Source organism: Triticum aestivum, chromosome 5B, assembly GCF_018294505.1.
Source record: "Triticum aestivum cultivar Chinese Spring chromosome 5B, IWGSC CS RefSeq v2.1, whole genome shotgun sequence".
Taxonomy (NCBI): Eukaryota; Viridiplantae; Streptophyta; class Magnoliopsida; order Poales; family Poaceae; genus Triticum; species Triticum aestivum.
In genome coordinates, this window is record NC_057807.1 from 46,842,618 (window position 1) to 46,856,986 (window position 14,369).

Below are 14,369 nucleotides of genomic sequence, written 5' to 3' on the forward strand. Positions count from 1 at the left end.
TTGCTGCACTTTATTTACTTTTGTTACTTGTTGCTCGTTACAATTTATCCTATCACAAAACTATATGTTACCACTTATTTCAGTACTTGCAGAGAATACCTTGCTGAAAACCGCTTATCATTTCCTTCTGCTCCTCGTTGGGTTCGACACTCTTACTTATCGAAAGGACTATGATAGATCCCCTATACTTGTGGGTCATCAAGACTCTTTTCTGGCGCCGTTGCCGGGGAGTGAAGCGCCTTTTGTAGGTGGAATTTGGTAAGGAAAAATTTATTTAGTGTGCTGAAATTTTCTGTCACTTGTTACCATGGAAAGTAATTGCTTGAGGGGCTTGTTCGGGGTATCTTCACCCCGTCCAATTGAGCCAAGAGTTGCTCCTCAACCTACTCAACCTACTCAACCTACTGAATCTATTTAAAATGTAACTTCTTTTGAGATTCCTTCGAGTATGATGGAAAAACTGCTAGCTAACACTTTTGCAGGAGATGGAACAAAGCATCCTGACGAACATCTACGCTTTGTGGATGATATTTGTGGACTATTTAAGCTTGCAGGTATACCCGATGATGCCGTCAAGAGGAAGGCTTTCCCTTTATCTTTGGAGGGAGACGCTTGACATGGCATAGGTTATGTGATGATATGAGATCATGGAACTATAAAAGATTGAAATTGGAATTTCATCAAATGTATTACCCTATGCATCTTGTTCATCGTGATCGCAATTATATATATAATTTTTGGCCTTGTGAAGGAGAAAGCATCGCTCAAGATTGGGGGAGGATTAAATCAATGTTATATTCATGCCCCAATCATGAGCTCTCAAAATTGACAATTCTCCAGAATTTTTATGCTCGGCTTTCTGATAATAATCGCACCATGCTCGATACTTCTTGTGCTGGCTCTTTTATGATGAAGTCTATTGAATTTGGATGGAATTTATTGGATAGAATTAAACACAACTCTGAAGATTGGGACCTCGACGAAGGTAAGGAGTCAGGTATGACGCCTAAGTTTGATTGTGTTAAATCTTTTATGGATACCGATATTTTCCGTAAGTTTAGCATTAAATATGGACTTGACTCTCAGATAGTAGCTTCTTTCTGTGAATCTTTTGCTACTTATGTTGATCTCCCCAAGGAGAAGTGGTTTAAATATCATCCTCCCATCGAAGTAAAAGCAGCTCCACCTATTAAAGTTGAAGAAAAGATTGTCACTTACAATGATCCTATTGTTCCCACTTCTTGTGTTGATAAACCACCTTTCCCTGTTAGAATGAACACTACTAGGAAAAGGGCTACTAATGGCGCACCGGTTTTGCCTACTAATGGCGCACTACCGGTGCACCATTAGTAGCACGCCTCTGGTGCGCCATTAGTATGTAACATCGTGTGCCATTAGTATGCCTCCCGGGGGCCCATATGTAACCATGTGCTTTGTCATACTAATGGCGCACCCTGCCTTGATGCGCCATTAGTATCCTTTTGGCATACTAATGGCGCACCTGGTGGTGATGCACCATTAGTATGAATATTTGGTTTTTTTTTTGCTTTTCTGATTTTTGCACAGGTTACAAAATATATTATTGGACAGAATATAGACAGCAGCACACAGCAACATCAGATTCATCGAATACAATAGAAGATTAGTCTCCAAATACAATTCATCATATTAGTCTCCGAATTCAAAAGACCGAACAAAGATAAAACATTACAAGTCTCAAGACCGCGAGTATCGAGTTTGTCTTCACATTACAAGTCGATATCGATCATCTAAACTACCATCACATAAAAGAGAGTTGTGGTCATCACGATGAGCATCATCGCGATCAAACTGTTCTTCATCTGGTTCCTCCAACGCTCCCTCCTCTCTCCCGCTAGATAGTGGGCATATCTAGATTCGGCCTCCGCCCTAGTGGTGTACCCTTTGTAACTGTTACCGCTGAAACGGTGAACCTATCTCCGACACTCCTCCCAGTCGTCGTAGACTCCGGGAACCTTACCCTTGTACACGACATACGACGGCATCTCTATGCACAAGCCAAACAACAGATAATACATAAGCAATATGTAAGTATGCAACAAAAGGATCGGAAGAGAAAAGCAAGACATTAATAGCACGATCCATGGTCCTACTAATAAATAGCATCGATTACATCTAAACGACTGTCCAAACCAAAGAGACATACGAATTCATTAAAGTTTAATTACAACATGAGCCAATCAATGTTTCAGAACTACACATCACTACTTTCGACTCGACTCATTGGACAGGAGTGTGGATGAAGCCGCCGTCTGTCGTGATGGTCATGAAATCGCGGTCGTTGTCACCCTGCATTTGTAGAATTCCATCTATCTCATTGTTGGATGGTTGATATCTGAGGTAGAACTGCCCCGAGGTATGAAGGACATCTTGATGGATGATGTCCGCAAAGTCCGACTGGATGCGAAAGAATTCTTGTCTGAGGTCCGCGTCCTAGATTGCCGACAAGTTCGCGGCCCAACCTTTGAGATTATCTGGTAGCAGAAGTTGATGATGGTCTCTTACGATCCCCCGCATGTGATGGAGGGCGTAGTAGGCATCCTTCTGACCGCCAGGCGGCTGCTTGACGCAGCAGAACTTCGTATTGTGTGAGAACATGTGCTTGTCGTACTTACGAAACGCCCTGGTGAAGGTGCCTCCAGATTTGGTGTAGCCGGGGAGAACATCATCAAGAACTTTCTTGACATTTGTGTAGTCTATCTTGGAGTTACGGTTCGGGTCGAAATACGTGGCCATGGAATATTTTGGGCTTAAGAGGATGAGTGTGCAATGTGTGTCACTGCATAGAACATGGAATGTTAGAAAAAAAAGAACGATCGAAATCTAAGAAATCATATGTTATGGGGCGGTTAAGGGATGACTTACTCAGGAAAGTAAGCCACAAGGAAGTTATCCTTATCTGGGTTTGCCAGAATGACGCCTTCGAGGTGTGAACTCGCAACTTGGCGGTCCCCAGCGCTGCTCAAGTGCTTGGCACGCATGTAGAAGGGGTCGACTATCACGATATCCGGGGTCTTGTCTCTAATGATCCGCATCTCCATACTCAGCGAAAACAGCTGAACGAAGGTGTAGTGCAGCGGATGAAGGTTAAACATAGCAAAGATGTCATCAAACCGCAGGACGATCGTACCCCCGATGTTGCCATCCACAAAGCCCTTGCCCTCTGGCACCTTGGCCACGAAAACCGGGTATGCCACATCCTTCTCTCTGAGACGCCGCTTCTCCAAAGAAAGCACACTGTCGTGCAGACTCCGCATAGCACCAGTTGCAGCATTCAGCATATTTGGTGGTAGCATCGCCCTACCCGCCACATGCACCCTCCTCGAGATATCCTTAGGTGAAGGTGGCCCGTCCTGAGCACGGATCGAACTCGGTGCCGGCTGGCTCGCACCAGCGCCCTTGTTAGTCTTTCGTTTTCGTCCCTTCTTCTTGATCTCCTATAATGGGACCGAGTTCTGCTCACAGACCACCTTCTTGAGCGTGTTGGGGCTGATAATATTTCGCACCTCAGCTATCTGAGGCTCGGTGAAGGCGGGAGCTGGAGGCGTCTCCTGAGAACTGAACGCCAGACGACGCCTATTGCAATTGGATTTCTCCGCCGTACCAGCTAGATTGCAGTCATCTTGGTTGGGTTCTTGCGAAAGAGGCCCGCAGAACTCGTCAGCGTACCCATGTTCGGCAAAGTACTTATCGACTTTGGTAAATGTACCATCGTCGTTGTCTTCCTCGTCCGAATCCTGTGCCATAGGGCTGTCCGGATCCTGTGCCATAGGGATGTCCGACATAGGGATGTCCGGCAGGTCCGGTAGCATTGCGGCGTTCTTGCCATGGCTTGGCGCCGGCACGACTGGCGGTCTTGTCTATGGGGTGGTGTCCCCCGCCCCCAAACGAATCTGGCTCTTCGGCCAAAGCAGGGGCCAGTTTACACAGGCGCTGAGGGTCATCTCATCTTCTTCGTTGGCCCCAGCGGGTCGAACCGGAGGTAACAACTCGTTGCAGCCTGGCAGCACCCGAACCACTTCAACCCTATACACTGTGGGTGGCATCGGATTACCGTGGAACATGGGGTTGCCCGTTTGAACGATTCTGCCCTTGGCGACATCGACCAACTCGGCGCCCACAAAGTGCAGAAGAGTGCAAGGAACGTCGGCGGTGCCCTGCGAAAACATGTACAGGGCGTCAGGGATGCCCAGTCAAAGGCAAGGAGATGAAGTCATCGGCCGAGAGGCTTAGTTACCGTGATGCCGTCGAGCTCGGCTAATGTCGAGGCACCGCCAACGGCGGGCATGCAACTGACGGAGGGGGCACTTGCTGGGGAGGTGCCGACCGGCGTACACCCGGGTGCATTAAGCTCCAATGCCCGTGCCGGCGCCGGAGACACGAATACCGCCTCCGCCGGAGACACCAATGGCGCCGCCACTGGAGCACCAATGGCGCCGCCAGAGACACCAATGGCGCTGCCTGCGCGCTGTGCGAGTTGCTGGCCGTGAACTGGGAACCGGGGGAGGCCCCTGTTGGCCGCCCGCAATCCACATCGTCAGCCCATGAATCAATGTAGGCACCATAGCGTTGAGCTTCATTCCCAGTTGTTGTTCCACTTGCTCTTGGACAAGCTCCGGAATCCGCGCCACTTGTGCCTTGAGTGCTTCAACCTCGCGCGTCTGGCTTTCCGAGCTGGCCTTTTTCTCCTTCCGCACACCAGCAGTATAGTATGACCCCCATTTTGTGGATAAGCCTTTGCCGGCCACACGACCAGCTGACGTCGGCTTAGTGAGCTTATCCTTGCTTTTCATTATGTTCAACGCCCTATTTAAATGGGTGTCAAAAGGGGAGCTCTGAGACGACCCCGTGCTACTGCTTTCAGTGTCCTGCGAAAGGAACGTGAACCATTTAGAAATATTGGGGATTAATTAGAGTGCAACCATATGGAGCTAATTATGCGGGGGTGTATTCCTTACCAGAACAAGCTCAAGCGCCCTGGTCTTCGGGTCCGTGGTAAGATCCTTTGTTATCGGGTCCTCCTTGTACCGGGCCCTAACATAGTTCCTGGTCTGCTTGTTACCGCTGTATTTCTCGAAGCGGGGCGGTAGGCCTTGCTTGGCACGCTCCGTGTCCTCCTTGTCCCATATAGGCTCCAACACTCTGTAACCGCTGGGACCGAGTTTGTGTTCCCCTAAGTTCAACTCCCGCATTTCTTTCCCCCACTAACTTGATTTGGAGGTTGCGCTGCTCTCGCACTTGATCTTGAACTCCTTGTACTCATCTTCGCTCATCAAAGGATATTTTGCCTTGATCTTCTCATAAGTATCACCTTTATCAATCATTCTCTTCACCGCGCTTCTCCAAGTAGACAGGGCCGTGCTCATCTTCGTGAGGGCGGCACTGTTCACTTTATTCCCTGAGAGGCGTGTTTTTTCAAATTCGGCGGGGAACTTGTATCGTTTGTGCAGCTTCGTGAAGAGGAGGTTGCGCAAATTACCGTGGTCCTTATTCCTAAGGTTATCGGTGTTGATCGAGACGGTGCTCCGGAGAATGCACCCGAGCTGAAGCGCGTACCCCTTGACTATATGTTTGGGCTCCGTTGGATTCCCGTCGGAGTCCACTTGAGTGAATTCCTCCTTGAGGGTGCGGAGCGCATTCGGGCGCCGGTCCTTCCTTTGCTTCTTCGGTTGGCTGCCATCTGTGTGTGCGCCGCCATCATCAGTAGTGGCATCCTCGGCGGCACCATCAGTGGTGTCATCCCCGAAGCCACTAGGGGTTGTGTAGTCAGGATCGGTGTCTTCCGCAGCGTCCTCATAGCGGTGAGGTTGTTCCTCCATCTCCTGGGATAGCTCCCAGAATTGCTTGCCGCCCGAACCACCGGCCTCATCGTTGTGGTCCATGTTTTGCTCTAAATAGGAAAAAAGTTTGGTCAAAAAGTTGGTTATTGTCAAGGAACAAGATCATGGTCTCATCATTTAGGGTTTGTCGACACCGAGGCATCCTAAAAGCTAAGCTTTTATCATTTAGGGTTTGTCGACGCCGAGGCACCCTAAAAGCCTAAGCCGAGGCACCCTGGGTTGGGCCTAATCACTTGGCACTAATCACTTGGCTCTATTGCCACCTATGTTGGGTTTATCATCTAGGGTTTATCAATGCTAAGGAGAATTCTAAGTTGGGCCTAATCACTTGGCTCTATTGCCCCCTATGGTTTAATGCAGCAAGAATGGCGGGGCAGTTGATCCTACTTAACTAAGTACTAAGATACCCCGGCCCATGCATTAGTAGCAAGTACCCCATATGTCCTATTTTTAGCAAAGTCATGCTAAAATTCACGGAAAATTTCAGCATGACCTTTGCTGAAAATAGGACATATGGAGTACCCGAATTTGCCGGAATGGAAGTTAATCGACATTCCGGCAAACTCAAGGGCCTCTCGGGGTACCTGCAATTTCATGATAAACTGCCAACAAAAACACATGGAGTACTTGACACAGTACTTGCCATAGTAATAGTCAATGTGCCTCTGTATGTATGTGTGTGGTGTCTAGATGCCAGCCACAGGTCAATGGCCATGCCACTACACTGCTTTGATTCTGTTTCTGATGGAGCTTTGTGCCACTAGGTGGCTTGTTTGAAGTGAAATAATCAGCATGGGCAACTGGTATTGTATTCACAGTGTAAATGATGGATGAAAAGGTATTGTGCCCAAGTACAACATTTAACAATGCAATGCAGATAATCATTTTTTTCTCACAGTACTTTTCCCAAGTAATAATAAACTAAATAACTGAGTAATCCAAGTGAGGAAACAGAAAATAGCTAGCTGCAACAACATAGCAAGCCTTAACTTACACAAGAATTCATTTCAAGCATCATTTATTATCTGAAACAGATCATCCTAAGATACATGATACATCATTTCAGGCATCATTTAATATCAGTACAACTAACTAGCAGTACTTAAACAAGTTAAGCTACTGACTACAGTACTGGCTACTCACTTAAGCTAGAAGCTACAAGTTAAACACATTATAACTTGAGTGTAACTCAGGACAAGTTAAACTTAAGCTAGAAGATACAAGTTGAACACACACCAGGCAGTTTTTATAATATTATCAGAAAAATATCTTCAGTGTAACTCAGGACAAGAAAAATCTCCACCAGAATAGGACTAGCATTTAAGAGTAATTTCCTCCAGTCAAACAAAGTTCAAACAAAAACTAACAACAATCTTTTGATTAAGAGCCAAGTCACAACACTCTTTGAAGTTCAAACAAAAACTGGCAACACTTGTTTGATCTGTCTCCTCCAAGAAAGAGCCAAGTCAGTCTCACCCAACTAGGGAAACATCAGTTAGACCACTAGCAATTGGGAATACACAACTAGGGCTAGGTTTGTGCTCTAGCTAGGCAGTAAAACAGAGCATATAGAGGCATTGCCTGCCTCTCTTGCAAGTGGGGATGTGAGCAGGATTATCACAATTAGATCACTAGCAAGACTCACAGTTAGGGATTTCACAAAGAAACTCTGTAAAGTGCCAGAGCCTATCATCTTGCATCACAGAGCAAAGCATTAACCGGGCCAACTCCACAAGTCACTAACCAGGCGCACAAATTGACTAATGTATGCTGATCTTAGATACTAATATATACATAAGAGGTCAGATGGTTAAACCCGGCAAGTTCACTTCACAGACCACGGTACCTAAAAGTAGAACAACCTACAGACTACATAGAGGAGACATCTCAACATCGACCACATCACATTCAGGCTAACTCGGGTGAAAGCTTCTGCAATTCTAGCTTCACCGGAGACCCACCTCTCGGCCTACAGGATCACGGAAGGAACTAGCGCTAGTTCTACTAACTGAACTCAACTCCGGCACTACCGCTGCTTCTGTCCATCGCTGATTTGCTGGATAAACGGAGTGTTTGCGAGAAGGAAGAGGGGAGAGGAGGCGGAGCGCACCGGGGAGGTGCAAGGAGGCCCTGCGACAGCTTAGTAGCAACAGAGGTGGCCGGAGTTGAGGAAGACAGCGGTGACCCGAGGAAGAAGAGGTGGAGGGGGTGGAGGGGTCGAGCGCCATCGCGCCCTAGTTCCGCGGCTCGCCGGCCCGGTGTTGAAGCAGATTCTTCCCACCGCCTTGCCTGTCGCCTCGCACAGTGGAGCTCGAGCAGAGAAGGCACGGTGGAGCGTCACGGGTTTCTAGGGTTCTGAGGTCTGGGAAGGCGAGGGACGGGGTGGATTGGGAGCGAACGATGATGGGGGGCAGGGTAGGGGTTGACTGGGGGCGGCGACAGAGACGGAGGCGCGGGGGCGGCGGCGGCGTTGGTCGGGGCAGCAGGGGAAAGTGGATCTGGTGAGGGAGAGGGACGAAGGGGATCTGGCGAGAGGGAGGGAATTAGCTAGGGGGGAATCTTACTAATGGCGCACCCGCGGTCGGTGCGCCATTAGTAAAAAAAATTTACATAGCAATGGCGCACCAGGCAGAGGTGCGCCATTAGTAATCTTTTATATATATAGCAATGGCACACCAGCCAGAGGTGCGCCATAAGTAATTTATTTTTATTTTTTGTTGCATGTAATATTTTTTTAGAAAATAAATATGAATATGAAACAGTAATATTTTTTTATAAAAACAGTAATAATTGTTGTTTAACAACAATTTTAGTCTACACTTTATTATTATTATTATTTTTAAATGAATATGAATATGAAATGGGGGGTGCTTGTCGGTGGCGGTGGAGCGGGGGATGGTGCGGGGGGTGCTCGTCGGCGGCGGTGGAGCGAGGGAGGGTGCGGGGGGTGCTCGTCGGCGGCGGTGGAGCGGGGGAGGGTTGCGGTGGGTCGGTGGCGGCGGAGGAGCTAGCGGGGGAGGGTGCGGGTGGGATCGAGATTGAGATCAAAAAGTGTCCATGAAATTTAAAAATATTCATGATATCAAAAAGTGCCCATGAAATACAATCGAGAAATGAAGACTACGATTTAAATACAATCGATCTTAGCTAGCTATCTGTTCACAATCTTCTTGCCCTTCTTTTTCGCAAATGGAGTTCTTCTGTGGAACGGACGTCCTTTAGGTAGGGTTGTCCTGCTTCTTCTTGTGGTGTGTGCTGCTACTTCATCATCGTCGTCATGTTCGATCTTCGGGTCGCTGTACTTGTCAAAGTCTTGCTCATTGGCTACTCCATCCATTCCGATGATCTTCCTTTTGCCTCTCCTCACGACAACACGACTGGGCTTTGACGGGTCGGTAATGAAGAAGCATTGCTCCACTTGGGAAGCCAGTACCCATAGCTCATTTTTTGCGGTGACGTTTGCGCCCGCGGTCTTGGATTTGGCTTCGGGTATAACCATGGTGGTGAAATACCGGTCTTCTTTTAGGACGCTCTTGGCCCATCTGACACGGAACATCGGGACCTTCTCTCCAGCGTAGCTTAGCTCCCATATCTCCTCGATCCTTCCGTAGTATCTGTCCTTGTCGTTGCTGGTGTAGGATTCCATCGTTACCCCGGAGTTCTGATAACCATCGCTCTTCATGTCCTTGTCCTTGGTGTAGAATGTGTAGCCGTTGATATCGTACGCCTCATAGGTCATCAGGTTGTGCTCGGCGCACTGTGACAAGGCGAATATGAGTTGTTCTTCCACGGAAGAATCCTCATGTAAAGGGTACGACAGAAGCTTCTGCTTGAACCAACGCGTGAAACATGAGTTGTGCTCTTTGATTATATCTTCGTCCGTCCTCTGTTAGCCTCGGTCATTGTACGTCTTCTCAATAAAGGTTTTGTGCTCTACCACCCAAGGATCGACCACGTCTATGTGTTGTAGCGCGACTAGGTTTGCTCTTTCAAAGTCGGCGAGTCGACCCTCAAAATTGACATGCATTTCGCGGCGACCCTCACGGTGACCCCAGCCAGCGAGCCTGCCTAGGTGCCTGTTGACGGGCAGACCAACGGGGTTCTCGATGCCTAGATAATTCATGCAGTAGGAGATGCACTCTTTGGTCAGAAAGCCCCTGGCTATACTTCCCTCTGGACATGACATGTTGCGAACGTATCCTTTGATGACACCATTCATCCTTTTGAACGGCATCATGCTGTGCAGGAACGTCGGCCTGAGTTGGATGATATCCTCCACGATATGGACCAGCAGATGCACCATAACGTCGAAGAATGCAGGCGGGAAGTACATCTCAAGCTCGCATAGTATCACCACGATCTCTTCCTGTAGCCTTCTGAGTTGCCTCACGCCAATCGACTTCCGAGAGATGACATCGAAAAAGTTGCATAGGCCAAATAGCGTTTCACGGACGTGCACGTCCATGATCCCACTTATTGCAATTGGAAGTATCTGCGTCATCAGCACGTGACAGTCGTGAGACTTCATCCCGCTGAACTTCTGCTTCGCTGGGTCTAGGTATCTGCTTATCTTCCTCGTGTAACCGTAAGGTAGTTTTACTCCTAGGAGGCAGGTGAAAAACTGCTCGATCTCCTCCTGACTTAGAGTGAAGCACGCGGGAGGGTAGTCATTTCCGGTCTTCTTGGCCTTTTTGCCTTTGCGACGACTTTCTGTGTCCTCCTTCGCCTCATCATCATCATCATCATCATTAGCGTGAAGCTCCTGCCTGATGCCCATTGATTTCAAGTCTGCCCTTGCTTTCGGCCCATCTTTGGTCCTCTCTGGCATGTTGAGCAGGGTACCAAGCAGACTCTCGCACACGTTCTTCGTGATATGCATGACATCAAGGCTGTGAGGCACACGGTGGATCTTCCAGTATGGCAAGTCCCAGAAAACAGACCTCGTTTTCCATACCTTCAGCAGCGGCTCTGGCGCCTTTTGCTTTTTTCCCGGCTCTGGCGCCTTTTGCTTCTTTCCCGGCAGTGGGCAGTCTTTCCAATTTTTCAACAGCTCATCTATTTCCTCGCCGCTCCTCGTACACGGGCGTTTTTGGGGTTCGGTTTCACCATCGAACAGATCCTTGTGTTTCCTCCACGGGTCATTGTCGCGAAGCCACCTTCGATGTCCCATAAACACGGTTTTCGAAGACCCGGGATCTCTATCTAGCTGGCGATACGTTGTGTCATCCATGCACCTTACGCATCCAGAAAATCCGTGGACTACCTGCCCCGCGAGATATCCGTAACCGAGGTAGTCGTGCACCGTCGTGAGCAGTGCAGCTCTCATAGGGAATATTCTTTCTCTGCGGCGTCATACGTATTGGCTGGCATTTTCCACAGCGTGTCTAGCTCCTCCTTCAGCAGCCCCAGATACAGATTGATGTCGTTCCCTGGTTGTTTCGGCCTTTCAATTAGCATACTCATGTGAATGTACTTCCTCTTCATGCACAACCAGGGGGGAAGGTTGTACATCCACACAAACACAGGCCAGGTGCTATGTGTGCTTCTCTGGCTGCTAAACGGATTGACTCCATCGGTGCTCGCGCCCAGCACGATGTTCCTTGGATCCTTCCCAAATTCTGGGTATTCGAAGTTCAACGCTTGCCACTGGCTCGCATCCTTAGGGTGACTCGGCATCTTGTCTTTTTTATTTATCTCCGGATCATTTCCGTCATCTTCCCGCTTCTTCTCCTCCCTATCCGCGTGCCAACGCAGGAGCTTTGCTACCTTAGGGTCCGCGAAATACCGCTGCAGACGAGGAGTGATCGAAAAATACCACACCGATTTTCGAGGAGCTTTCTTCCTCTTCTTGTATCGAGTGACGCCGCACTCCGGACATATGGTAGACTCCGCGTGCTCGTCCCGATAAATGATGCAATTGTTCATGCACACATGGTATTTCACGTGCGGTAAATCCAGAGGACACACGATTTTCTTCGCCTCCTCGAAACTGGTCGGGCACTTGTTCCCCTTGGGAAGACGTTCGTGCCAGAATGACATGTTCTCATTGAAGCATGCATCGGTCATTTTGTGTTTTACCTTCACCTCCAGAGCCATGAGTGTTACTTTCAGGCGGGTATCCTCGGCATCCTTCATACAATGGAGTAACCGCATCTATCTCCAGTTGATCCAGCTTGGCTTTCTCTCGGGCGGCAGCTCTTGCGTTATCCGTCTGCTTGAGAAGCAGCTCTTGAATACGAGGGTCCTGCACCCAGCCTCCATCGTCGTCTGCTCCGGCATCTTCATCTTCATGATCATGCCCTTCGTCTTGATCTTCCTCATCATCATGTATGACATCTTCTACATGATGACTGTGTACAGCATCACCGCCGTGATCATGTCCTGGAGATTCTTCGTCTTCTCGCCTGCCCTCGTCGCAGTGGTACTTGTATTGTTGCCCTTCCTCATTTCTTGCCCGGCCCCCATGGACGACTTCATAGTCATCTTCATCACCTTGCCACTGATAGCCATCCATGAAACCACGCAAGAGCAGGTGGTCCCGCACTTGCCCGGAATCGGGGTCCGCAATAAGGCTCTTCAGCTTGCATCTTTGACACGGACATCTTATCTCCGTCTCGTTCTTTTGAAGCATCTCGGCCTTCGCGGAGCTCAAAAACCTATTCACGATGCCTTCGATCATCGTGCGGACCATGGTCGCCTGCGGGGTAGAGCAAAACGATATTTTAGAACCAAGAAAAAATTTGGCATGACCTTCCCTAAAAATAGGACCAAAAAGAATGCATAGTGCCAAAATTCTCGCCGAAACGGAAATGAATCAACATTCCGACAAAATATTGGCAACTATCGCATTTCAAATACCGGTACCTGCAAACACAAACATATATGCAACACCACAAACACAAGCAACACCACAAACATACATAGATCTAGCTAGGCCACAAAAAGTGCATGTGCACGTTGTTGGAGCGAGCTAGGGAGAAAAAAGTAGATCTACATCATGAAGATAGCTTTCCCCTTACTTACCTATCAAAAAAAGGTAATTTCACCACTTAATTTTGATGAATCTATGGTGGAAATGAGGTGAGGAGGAGGAGGCAGCCGAGACAAGCTTGGAGGAGGAGGTGGAGAGAATGAAGTGGGGAAAATGAGTGGGTAGGTGGGCTGTCCAAAATATATTGTTGGTCCCAGGTTACTAATGGCGCACCACCAGCAAATGCGCCATTAGTAACTCTGGTTACTAATGGCGCACCTGCGGGTGGTGCGCCATTAGTAGTTTTTGCAGAATAGTAATATATATATATATATATATATATATATATATATATATATATATATATATATATATATATATATATATATATATATACTAATGGCGCACTGTGGAAAAGTGCGCCATTAGTAGTTTAAACTAGTAATGGCGCACTTTGACACGATGCGCCATTAGTAGTTTTGCAAAAAAAGGAAAAAAATATATACTAATGGCGCACTGTCTATAAGGTGCGCCATTACTAGTTAGAATTAGTAATGGCGCACTTTGACATCATGCGCCATTAGTATGTATGGAAAAATGGAAAAAAAAATCAATACTAGTGGCGCACCGTGTGTCTGGTGCGCCATTAGTGTCTTCCACACTAATGGCGCACCTCCAACCGGTGCGCCATTAGTATATAGTAGTGGCGCACTACTTACCTGGTGCGCCATTAGTATCAATCCTATCTATAGCCCTTTTCCTAGTAGTGAAAGGATCATACTAAAGCTTCAACTATTGTTCGTAAAAGCAATACTAGGACTTATACACGCCTTGAGCAAGTCAAAGTAGAACCCAATATTGCTATTGTTAAAGATCTCTTGACTGATAATATTGATGGGCATGTTATTCAATTCACTGCTGAAACTGCTAGAATTGCTAAACCCTGTGATAGAGATAAACATAGACCTGTGGTAGGCGTGCCTATTATTTCTGTTAAAATATGAGATCATTGTTATCATGGCTTATGTGATATGGGTGCCAGTGCTAGTGTTATACCCATTTTTTTCACCTTGAAGACTGCAGGGCTTGCACCCCACATCATTTTATTAATGCAAAGGAAAAACAGAAATAATACAAAGTTTCCTCAAGGTGAGGAAAAGGAAAAGACAAAAAAGGAAGAAACAACTAAAGAAGGCTATACAAGTGGACTAAACCTAATAAATACAAAAATACAGATAAAGAACAGAAGCAGCTCTAGTGTTATACCCATTGACTTATACAAAGAAATTATGCATGATATTGCACCTGAGTTAGAAGATATTGATGTTACAATTAAACTTGCCAATAGAGATACTATATCTCCAATGGGAATTGTTAGAGATATTGAAGTCTTGTGTGGGAAAACCAAATATCCTGCTGATTTTCTTGTTCTTGGTTCTCCACAAGATAGCTTTATTTGTCCCATTATATTTGGTAGACCGTTCTTGCGTACTCTTAATGCTAAGATAGGCTATAAAAAG